Source organism: Gastrolobium bilobum, unplaced genomic scaffold, assembly GCF_033153095.1.
Source record: "Gastrolobium bilobum isolate Gb01-03AN ecotype WA unplaced genomic scaffold, APGP_CSIRO_Gbil_v1 utg4504, whole genome shotgun sequence".
Classification (NCBI taxonomy): Eukaryota; Viridiplantae; Streptophyta; class Magnoliopsida; order Fabales; family Fabaceae; genus Gastrolobium; species Gastrolobium bilobum.
In genome coordinates this window covers 756,437-769,046 of record NW_026899275.1, presented here as the reverse complement: position 1 = coordinate 769,046, position 12,610 = coordinate 756,437, and positions in this window count along the sequence as shown.

Sequence of the window (12,610 nt, the reverse complement as noted above, 5' to 3'; positions counted from 1 at the left end):
AGACAGAGAGTGTACGGGGTGCACGTGTGATCTTAGTGTACTGGGTGCATATTTTATGATAATAGATTTTGGTTTATATGGGTATTGTGATTTGAGGTATATGATATAGGCTATGTTATCTGACATTCCTTACAAGAAGTGAACTCATAGATGGAGACTACTCCATAAACCCTGAATTTATTTAGATTCATTCTCACCCCGCGTTATGGGAATATATTTTAGATACTCCAGTAGCAAGTGACCTCTCTCAGGGCAAGGGACCTGCATAGGGTTAGAGCGTTCATGATCGATGAAGATTTATGTTTTGGGATATCTATATTTTTTGCGCACGTTATAGTATCATGCACTATTATATAGGCAGATATGTATTTTGGATGGATGACTATATCTATGTTTTGGAAATCATGATATTGCAGGATTATGCATATAATGTATAATATGTTGTGAGATATTATCAGTAATGGCATGGAGCCATTATCTGGTATTTATATGAATAGGTCATTATATGATTGGATTTATCTACTATCAGGTACAATGTAACAGCCCGTTGTACACCGGTACTGTTAACATTAGTTATGATATTAAGCGCAGTTACAATCACATCAATTCATTTATAAAATGCGAGTAAACTTTTTCCTTTTTATTACACGAGCATTTAAAATAATAATAAAGCGTAATAAATAAAAAGTTGTAACTGTAGCTGTAAACTCTTTGCGGAATAATTATTTAAACTGTCAAAATAGCATATAACACTCATATCAAGTCACTAAGGGTCCCCATAAGCCCACTTAGCTAAAATATCACTTTTACGTTTTCTACCTATCCGAACATGGTTTGATATTTTAATTACTGCGGATAAACCGCATGTTGCAAACCTCTCATCTTTTAATATGTTATTCTACACTTAATTAAATTTCTAACAAGCTATCACACGAGTAATAAAGTTCTTGTTTACTCCGGATATCACCGTTTGAAGTTGGACAAGTAAATCTGCCAGCCAACCTCAAACAGAGCTCCAAACAACTTTCACTCCATCAACGTTTCTGGAAAATATACTCCACCAATTGCTCTCAAATGTTTATGCAATAAACGAGACACCTCAAGCTTCAATTTGACATATCATACACCTAATTTAACCAAGAAACGAAGCGGGAATAAATTTCCCAAAGTCTACCAGAAGCAGCCCCCTGCACAGGGGCATCTAGAGTAATCCATGCTCTCTGGCTTCTACAGGGCAGATCACACCTCCTATTGTTCCCAAATTTTGACACAAGGTAGTTGACCTCTCAAGATTTAAAATGGTGTATGGCACATCCTTATTGGATTTTTGTGGAGGGCGATATACTATCCCAAAAGTTTCCCAAATTCTGCCAATTTCTATAAATTTTGCCAGAGTTTCCTTTGTTTTTCCAATAAATCCCACCTTTGAAGGTGTGTTATCTAACCTCAATAAACATGGGTGGCACTCAAGGACTAGCAATGCCTTGGTGCTCTTACAACCCTTCACAATTTATATCCAATTTGATCAATATTCAAAATCCATGCTTACTTTCTCAAAGTTAAACTAATTTCAATCACAATATCCATTTGCATGCATCTTTGAAACATAAAACATAAATCAATTCTAGAATATGCCTATTGCCTTTTCATCATATGCATGCTCCAATATTACACAATGTCTCAAATCATAAATTACAAGCTTCTTTACAATATTACAATAAGCTCCAAATAAAACATGCTAAAACATAAACTAAACTTAGTTAAAAATGACATGAACAAAGATGACAATAAGAATAGTCCTAGCTCAATGAGTTGTTCATGTCTTAAGTTTAGCCTAGGTCATACGACCACAAAATGCAAAATGGCTCTATGTCCAAGCTCAACCTACGGGCCTCTTGCCCGCCGTTCCAACTCCACTGGCACTACCTAAAATAAAGTCCCCAAAGCGGGGTGAGATATACGAATATATCTCAGTAACCTAGAGGTTCTGGAGAATACTCCGCCCAATGGCTCACTTCGATGCATATCAATAACATAATACAACATTTAAAATGGGATAAAGCAAGGGATTTAGTGAAGTAGGGAAGCATAGGGAAACAAAATACGACGAAGCTGGAATGGTCAATGCCAAAGCCACGCAACATCCGGCCTATTGGCCTCGGCATATAGCCTACGGGTTTCAAACCAAGGAGTTTTCCCATAACATCAACCAAGGCACCCTCCAACCATATACACCCGAGACTTCCTATTGTGCTCCTCTACGGATGACACACCACGACCCCAAGTCAACTGGAACTCCCTCATAGAGACCTATCCAGTGGAAGTCCGTAACGCCCGAAGGCAATTGTCTACTGGCCAGAGACTCGGTACATCCTATGTACCACTATGCGTACAAATATGCATGAACATGTTATACTACATTACCAACATACACCTCCAACCATTACCCTCAACGGGCATGGTGAAGCACATACGGGGATCAAACCCCAGTACCAAGGGATTATCTGAATAATCTCCTTCGCTTGATAGCTCCCAACCACAGTATCATCGAGCTTTTTTTACAAGAAATGCCTACACATAGGCCAATTCCATTTCAATTTCAACCAACCAAAATTTATGCAAATTTATCAATTACATGCATAGGTTCAAGACCACTTACCAAAATCTCTTAGGTCCGGGACCAAAGACAACTCACCAAGCTCACGGTTTCGAGTTCAAATCTGAGGGAGGCAACCTACAATGATCACACAATGATCATCAATACAAGGTGAAATCCACCAAGATTACAAAACATCAAAATCCTCACGCACCACATGGTAGGTTCTGCCAAAATAGGCTATTTTTCCAAAACATTTTTCTAAATTTTCTTTTAATTTTTCTTTAGCATCTTAAGGCTACCACAACACCATTTTAGGTCCCACTTTCCATCCTACACCATCATAACACCATTTTTCCAATTATTCTACTCTAGGTTCCAATGCACATCACACACACTCCACTTATTTTTCCTTTAATTTATAATGCATCCACTCAACCCACAACTCATATAAATACCATTTAACACCACAACACATCAATTACATAATTTTACAACATCAAACCTCCAATTTCTCAACATGACCGAATTCATCAAGCCCACTAACCAAAGGGTATTCAATCCAATTCAACACTCTCACACATCATACAATCCTATTATTAACTCATACAAACAACTCAATTACCCAATCATTCAACACCTCAATTTCACAAAGTCATGCATCATCAACTCCAAAATTGGCTACGTTACCAAACAATTCACCAATAATTTTTATGACATTTATCACTCTAAAACATCATTCTAAGTCACTTCCATCTAATACACAATTTCAACTTGAGCTCTCTAAATACATCAATTCATGCAAAATGACTCTAGGGTTCATGAAATTGAATCAATTAATCCAACCAATAGAATGTGTTGACACTTACTCAAAAGCTTGGCCTAAGACTCATCCACAACATACTAAAGCATTGGAGGATCAAACAACTCCAAGAGTACAAATCTCCACACTTTGGCCGCGGGTTTTGGGGGGGATTTTCTCTAAATTTGGGGAGTTTCAAGGCCCAAGACTACCTTGGTTGTGTTTCGATGACGATTTCCAACAACTTTGGTGACAAACTTTGTTGGATTTGAGGTAGTATTGAGTGAGTTTAGAGGAGGAGAGATTTTGCCTTGGAAGAGGGAGGGCAGCGGCTTTTGGAGAGAGAAGAGGGGAAAGGGATGATGAATAGTGACATTTGACATGTTTTCATCTTATCACTTAAGTGGGGTAGGTCCCACCGCCACCTCACGCGTTTCGAATTAATTCAAATCTCCCGTCTATTCCACTAAACGTCCATAATTTCATAAACCATTTAGAAATTTTAATTTTTAACATTAACCATTGTCCTTTAATTGCCCTTGATAAGATGAATCCGGAGTTTTTCGGTCGTTCAGAAAAATCGCAGTTTTAAGCTGTTATGCGCGTCGTGGGCACATTTTCCCAAACTCACTAATTTCTATCAATTTTCATCAGAAATAATATTTCCTAGTCCTATATACTATTTATAACTTATATCCAAACTTAGAGCTCAAAATTCAATCGACACGCTTTACGGTGCAACTGTACCGCAGTATTTTTATCCGGTAAAAATACTATTCATCAAATTTTTAGAAACTTGCCTAACCACTCAATTTTTTTTGTTCTGAATCCATTTTCAGGGTTATTTTTATCATTGGAGACCTCCTACTCAATTTTACTTTCTTTGGTTACGTGTTTGGCTAATTACCGTTTTATCCTTCCTTTGTATTTTGACCTTAATTTCAGAATTTTGACTAATCCTACCCTTTAATTCATATTTAATATATTAATATATATTTTAGAAATGCGAGGTGATATATTCACCCCTCCTTTTTGAAATTTTGTCCGCAAAATTAAATCATACATGTCCGCTAACTCAGGATACAGCCGGAGAATCTCATCCTCCCGTTCCCAAGTAGCCTCCTCAGGTGTACGTCCTTCCCATTGAATCTTTTACATTGGAATATTTTTTCTTCTTAGCCTCTTTTCACTGCGGTCAAGGACATCAATAGGACCTCCATGAGTCTTCAAGTTCTCCTGAATCTCAATATCAACCGGTATCACCACATGTGATTCATCCGGAACATAACGCCGCAGCTGCGATACATGGAAAACATCATGTAGATTCGACAACTGTGGGGGAAAGGCAAGCTGATAGGCCACTAATCCAACTCTTTTCATTATCTGATACGACCCAATAAATTGAGGACTCAGCTTCCTCACGACCAACACCCGTGACCGGAGATAACCGCACAAATACATGATCACCTTCTTCAAATTCTAGCAGTCTGTGTCTATTATCATAGTAACTTTTCTGTCGATTCTTTGTCTGTTTAAGCTTTTCTCTGATCATTTCAATCTGTACTGTAGTTTCTTGCACAAAATCTAGCCAAAATCTCTCTTTGTCACCTACTTCAGTCCAACAAGTAGGAGTACGACATCTCCATCCATACAATGCCTCATACGGTGCCATGCCCAGACTGGAATGAAAGCTGTTATTGTAAGAAAATTCCACCAATGGCAAGTACCTATCCCAAGCAGTACCCTACTTCAGTGTGCAAGCTCTCAGCATATCCTCAAGTGTTTGTATGGTCCTCTCAGTCTGACCATTAGTCTGCGGGTGATACGCAGTGCTCAGCCTGAGCTGAGTGCCAAAAGCCTTCTGCTGCAAGGCTCCCCAAAAATGTGAAGTAAACTTCGGATCTCGATCACTAACAATACTAACTGGTATCCTGAGAGTATCATCAATGATAGGGACCCGAAGTTCACATCTCGGTTCTGTGAGGCACTGTAGGGAGATTTTGGTACTCAGTTGAGATTGAGTACAACCTATCACCCTTAGACTAATGGACAAACTGAGCGAACCATCCAGATATTGGAGGACATGTTGAGGGCTTGCACTTTGGAGCAGGGTTCAGCATGGGATATGTTCCTGCCATTGGTTGAGTTTTCATACAACAACAATTTTCATGCTAGCCTGGGCATAGCGCCCTACGAGGCCCTATATGATAGGAGGTGTCGGACTCCTACCTGTTTGTTGGAGGTTGGAGATACAGAGTTATTTGGCTTGGACTTTGTCCAAGATACCACCCAGCAGATTCAGATGATCAGGCAGAAGCTGAAGCAGGTGCAGAATCGCCAAAAGAGTTATTATAATGTTACGCATCGGCCACTAGAGTTCAGTGAGGGTGAACACATGTTTGTTAGAATTTCACCTGTCACCGGTGTTGGTCGGGCACTCGGAGTAAGGAAGCTTAGCCCTAAATTCATTGGGCCATACCAGATTCTTGGTAGGGTAGGGCCTATTGCCTATCGGCTTGCCTTGCCTCCGAACTTGGCCAACATCCACAACGTGTTTCACGTGTCTCAGCTTCGAAGGAATATAGCAGATCCTTCGCACGTGGTGCAACCAGATGATGTGGAAGTTCGGGAGAACTTAAAGACTCCCGTCGGACCACTCAAGATTCTCGAACGTGGCGAGAAGAAGTTGAGGAACAAGATCATTCCTATAGTCAAAGTGCAATGGGAAGGAAGAACTCCTGAGGAGTGTATTTGGGAGCGAGAGGAAGAGCTTCTCCGGCAATACCCCGAGTTTTGAGACAGGTATGTTTCTAATTTCGCGGACAAAATTCTTAAAAGGTGGGGTGAATGTAAGAACCCGCACCGTTAAATTAGGAATTTAATTAATTTAATTATGAGTTAAGAGATAAATTCCATAATTAACCATGAATAATTATGAGAGAGCTTAAATAATTATAGTAAGTGGTTAATAATGTTGAAAGTAATTTTTCTGGCGAAAAGTGTAGATGCCGGTTATGCTTCACGGTATAAATGCGTACCGATGAAGTATCCCGAAAAATTATGAAAAGTATGTATATATCACTAGAATAATATTTAAGACTAGTATAACAAGTTCAGAGTCAAAATAATGAGAATGGGCGTCCGAACTGATATCGGCTACGTAAAAGCGCGTACCGACAAAGTGCTGCGAAAAATAAAATAAAAATATTATTAATCCTAGAAAATATTTAGGTTCAGAATCCAAAGTTTGGGATTAAAATGATAAGCGTAGCTATTAGTGCTAATACAGTGTGATTAAACTTAATCCGCCTATAAATAGAATTTCACAACTCCCTAGGTCAGAAATGCCACTCCTCTACGTGCCTCTCTTCTGAACCTTGAGTCCTCCATGCTAGCCACCCTCTTTCTCTTCACCTTGTGAGCCAAGAGATCACCTTTTCTCTTGGTTCCTTCACTAAATCTCCAAGTGTGAGTGTGCATACGACTTGAGAGAGTGTAAGGTGCTCCATTTCTGAGTTTGAGTGTCAATTGAGTGAGGGTTGGGGGCTGACTTCTTGGTGTGAGTTGTGGGAGCCATTATGTTGGCATTTTGAGCTTCAAGAAGCCATTTTTAGAGAGAAAGGACCAATCTTTGTGTGCCATTTTCGTGTACATTTGAAGTCAGAATCTTGTGGCTGGTTTGAGAGCTCCAAGAGCACTTGTGGTTTCTGTTTTGAGCCTTTGGGGTATGTTCCTCACCTTTGATCATGAGTTTCTTTGTTAAAAATCAAGCCTTGGCATGTAATATGATAAAATGAAGTAACCAACATGATCACTGCCCTTATTGTGTCTGAAAATGCATGCTTTAACGTGTATAAGTGTTAAATGGGGAACCTTTGAGTGATATCTTCGCAAAATTGCAGAACTGCATCTATCGCGATATATGCGAATATGATATCTGGATATTGATATTCGGATATGGTGCTTGTGATATCCGGATATGATATCCGGATATGCCCCCGACAAATATCCTGATATTCTGGGAATTTCGAGATGCTCACTGTTCTGTTCATACAGAATGAGATTTTGGGTTTGTGGACCCATGATTGGTTAAGTTGAACCTCTGTAATAATTAAACTAAGTCAGAATCAATTGGATTAAGGGCTTATGGCTTTAAGAGAAGCCTAATGGCATGAAACGTAAAAGGAAAATGTGGTCATTATGTCATAAACTATTAGATTATGAATATTGATATGATTGCTGGTTTAAACAGACCGTGGGAGTGCTGTTTGAGGACCTTGGGCGGTTGTGGATCGTTGTCTTGGGATTGTTAGCTTGCGAGGTAAGTTTCTGTTTCTCGGATTGATCTGTTGCTTGTTCCACCGACCTCTATGGGAGGGTGGTTTATATGCCTGTATGCTTTATGAAAATGAAATATGAATTGATATATGCCCGGGATATGTTAAATTAACTGTTGATGTAATGTGTGAATGTGATGTTGATTACTTACACGATCAGGCTGCGACCCTGGTGTGTAAGGCATAAGGCTGTGACCCTTATGTTTAGATAGGTCACAGACGTGCATAAACCCTATCCTGTTCCCTGGCCAGTCGAACCACATTTGCATACATCACATGATTAATGAGTTGTAGTGCTTGGCTTTTTGAGCAAGAAATATATTGTCATGATTTAAATGCCTTAACATGAACATGCATTGTAATTACTGTTTTCGAACTTATATTTATACTTGTAAGTGAGCTTGAGGCGGAAGAGTTCTGGAGGACCCCTTGTCTTACTGACATTTCTTTTTACAGATATCACCCCACGTTTGGGGCACATTTTCAGGTTCAGGTTCCTCGGGGGTTGAGACCTCGAGCGGTAGGAGGCCGGAGCTGAGTTGATTATACATGTTGACTGCTTATATGTCTGTTTGTGATTATGCTTTATTTTAGTATATAACCATTTGATTTGAGACTATGTTGGGCTTTGTTGCCTTATTTGGTGAGCATGGGGGTTGTCCATGCCACGTTACTTTGACTTTGTTTATTTAGATGTGGGTTGTAAAATATATAAAGGATATTGTCCGGTCTACGTGTTGTAGTTTCGTGACTAGATACACATTTAATTATATTATGAGGTTATTCAGTGTAGTTAGCTTTTATTGCAATTTACATACAGGCAATGTTTTGAAAAAAGGATTAAGTAATCAACTTGTTTAATAATAACGACGTCATAATTGAAAAGAAAAAGTTAGCTTCCGCATTTAATTAAGCTACGCTTAATACATTAATATGATAACAATCCGGGTATACACGGGGTGTTACATTTGTAATGCCTGGCCGCTTCAAGAGTCAATGACTACCCCACGTACTAACACAAGACTTTTTAGTGTGCTTTTTCCTCACTTGCACATTTCCCGGAAAAACTTTCCAGGAGGTCACCTATCCCAGAATTGCTTCAAGTCAAGCACGCTTAACTGTAGAGTTCTTTCATTCTGGGCTACCGAAAAGTAGATGCATCTTGTTGGTATAGGTAGTTCCAATTAATTCTTATAAGTTATCCCAAACTGTGCAGTCTCACTCCTGCACAGTCTTTGGAATCCCTCTATTTCGAGTATCGATTCGATTCATTCATGCATGTAACCCCTCGCTGGAAGCCTGTCAGGAGCCGCTCCTTGTCTGTGCCTCTTTGCACCGGCGATCACTCCCTGCCCTCGTCAGCGCTCGGGATGTTACAGCAGGAAAATGAAATTCTGATGACGGCTAATTAGGATCTAATATGTGCTAATAGAGAAGCGAATAGAAAATTTACTAAAGATGTTATAGAGGCAAATAGGTTGGCGAATATTCAAATGATGAGGACTTTGATGCTGGAAATGAGAGCTGGTTTGAACAATAATTAGAGGGTGGAGAAGGTGGAGCTAATGGTGGTGTTGTTCATACGGATGTTGAAGCTAGTCATCATGCAGGTAGTGCAACTCGAATTAATCAAGAGATGAATAATGCTCAAGTACATGGTAATGTGATTAATGAAGCATAAGCAGATGACAGAAGGTTGATTAATTGTAGGAAACACAAGCTACCCTCTTTTAGTGGAACGCAAGATTCAGTTATAGCAGCTAAAAGGTAAAAATATGTGAAAAAAATAATGATAGTACATAAAGACTAACTGATTTATTTATTATAAAAAAACGAAAAGGACACTTTTTTTTATGTTTCGTCATTCATGTTGTAGAAAAACTCATACAACATATATACTTGCGATCAAGGCCCTTTATAGTTTATTTTAATTTAATTTTTTATATCGATCATAATTACTTTTTTGAGGCGAATTGGCATTCTTGGTATCCATCCTCACAAGCTTCAACTTTTTTTTTTTTGGTAAATAGTTTCAACTTTTTAAGTCAGCTATGAGACTATAATAGGGATAACAATTCTAAAAATTCATTTTAATTTTGGTAAAACATTTATAAAAAAATATAGTTAAGTAATTGTGCGTGGTATTTACCGAAGAAAAAAAAAAGTAATTGTGAATGGTAACATTTGAAACTGCATTCGTTCCAGTTACATATCCACATCCTCTATCCGGAGTATTATCGGAATAAATAAATAAATTAATATATATTTTGGAAAAGTTTTTCCCTACGATAGAAGATAAAGTTATATCATGTAATCTCAAAATTATATTGTTTCGAGGTTTAGGAGAATTAATAAGTGATATTTTAGGAATTTTCTTTTCTTTTGTTATATAAATCTTATCAAAACACACTTCATTAATTTCTTCAACCTCTTATAATGATATAGTTTTAAATTTACTGGAAATAATTTTATCTCCCATGTCAAGATAAATGGTTGGGCTCCATTTTACTGGAAATAATTTTAAATACTTGGGCTCCATTTTACAAAATGGTGGAGAGATTGATGAGGATGTAAATCACAGAATCAGAGCAGGGTGGATGAAATGGCGTAGTGCATCTGCATTTTTGTGTGACCGCAAAATTCCCCTGAAGTTAAAAGGAAAATTCTATAAAACGGCAGTACGACCGACAATGCTATATGGAGCGGAATGCTGGCCAGCACATAGGCAACATGAGCATAAGATGGGAGTAGCAGAGATGAGGATGTTAAGGTGGATGTGTGGGTACACAAGGATGGATAAGATAAGAAATGAAGATATTCAACGAAAGGTCGGAGTAGTACCGGTAGCCGAGAAGATGTGAGAACATAGATTGAGGTGGTTTGGGCACGTGATGAGAAGACCCATGGATGCTCCTGTAAGAACAGAAGTTTGTTACCAAGAGCTAAACACAAAAAGAGGCAGAGGTAGGCCGAAGCTTACTTGGGGGAAAGTAGTAAAACAAGATTTAATTGAGTGGGATATAGATTGGCGGACAGTATGTCTTAGAAAGGAATGGAGAAAAGCTATAAGTATGGTGGAGGGTTAGACCCGCTGTTATTCCTATGTTCTAGATGGTCCTTTTTTAGTCCTTTTCCCCTTCATTTCCCCCACTTCTTCTTGTCCCTTTCTTTTTTACTTTTATTTATTTATATATACATATATTTTTATTTCATTTTATTTTATTTTATTATTTTATTTGTGTATTTTTATTTATTTATTTATTTATTTATTTTTTTTATTTTTTATTTTTTTACTTTTTTTCAACCGTTTTGTATCTTTCATGTGGGTTCATCTACCACCGACCCCAATTAATTTGGGATAAAGGTGTTGTTGATGTTGATGTTGATGTTGATGTTGTCAAGATAAATGGTAAACCCTATATATATATATATATATATATATATATATATATATATATATATATATATATATATATATATATGAGGTAGGATTCTTTGACACCGGTGTCAAACTTTGAAATTTGACATTAAATCATAACCGTTGATTTTCGCCAATCAAGGGTTATCATTTATTGAAAATTAGTAGTTAAATAATAAGTTTGATTCTCAATAAATGATAACCGTTGATTGATAGAAATCAACGGTTAGGATTTGGTGTCAAATTTTAAAGTTTGACACCGGTGTCAAAGGATCATATCCTTATATATATATATATATATATATATATGTATGTATGTATGTATGTATGTATGTATGTATGTATCAGAGAAACATTTTTCCTTTTAAAGGATATAACATTGTGCAATTTTAGATCCTAATAATTCATTTTTGTCAATCAACTACTTTTACCACTCTAACATTGTGCCATTTTATCTTAATGTCTTTCTTGTTGAGCTACTAGAGAGAATGCTCGACTAATGTGAGGGAGAGGGTCCAGCATCATGATTTGAGACCTGACATGAGAATATTGCTCATTCAATCCCTTTATAAACTTCACCGTTTGATCTTAATCTCGATGTCTTCTTATCTATTCAAGAAGACCACAATTACAAAGGACATTATAGCGACATATAGGCAAGGGACGAAGATTCTCAAATTCATCGCATAGAGTTTTCAACTCAGTAAAGTAATTGGTGATGTTCATTTCTCCCCGTTGAAGCTTGTTCATATATCCCCGGATATCAGAAAGCCTGAAGATATCAGATTGGCTGAAATAATTTCTCAGATCAGTCCAAACATCTAATGCACAATCCATTCAAAGAATGGATTTCTTGATTGATTTATTGATGGTTCTGTGAATCCACGCAAGAACCATAGTATTACAGTGTTGCCATGCTGCAAAAAGGGGATCATCATTAGCTGGTGGAACAATGGTGCCGTCAACAAATCCAAGCTTGTTCTTGAATAGTAACACCATGCTGATTGACCTCGCCAAGGTATGGTAGTTCCTTCCATCGAGTGAAGGTGTGAAGAGAATGATTGACGGATTCTCGTTTGGATGTAAAAATATAGGGTAACCAAGATTGGTCATGTATTTTGGAATGGGATTCCCCATTGTTGATGCAAGAAAGAACAATTAGCAAAAATGAGAGTTGCAGCGGAAGAATGGATATCAGAGGCTAAAGCTCTGATACCATATTACAAACAGGTAATCAGAAAGAAAGAAAGAACTGTGATCTCCATATTCTTGAACGAGAGAGAAAAATGAATCTTGTGTATTTCTGATATTAGTTCATACTTATATACAAGCTAACATTAAGTAACTAAAACGAAACTTATTAACAGAATCAATAACTACTATAACTGTCTAACTATCGATTGCTTCTTCACGTGGGTTTAGATGAAGTGGCTCATTTGCTATCTTTTGCTTCTTTG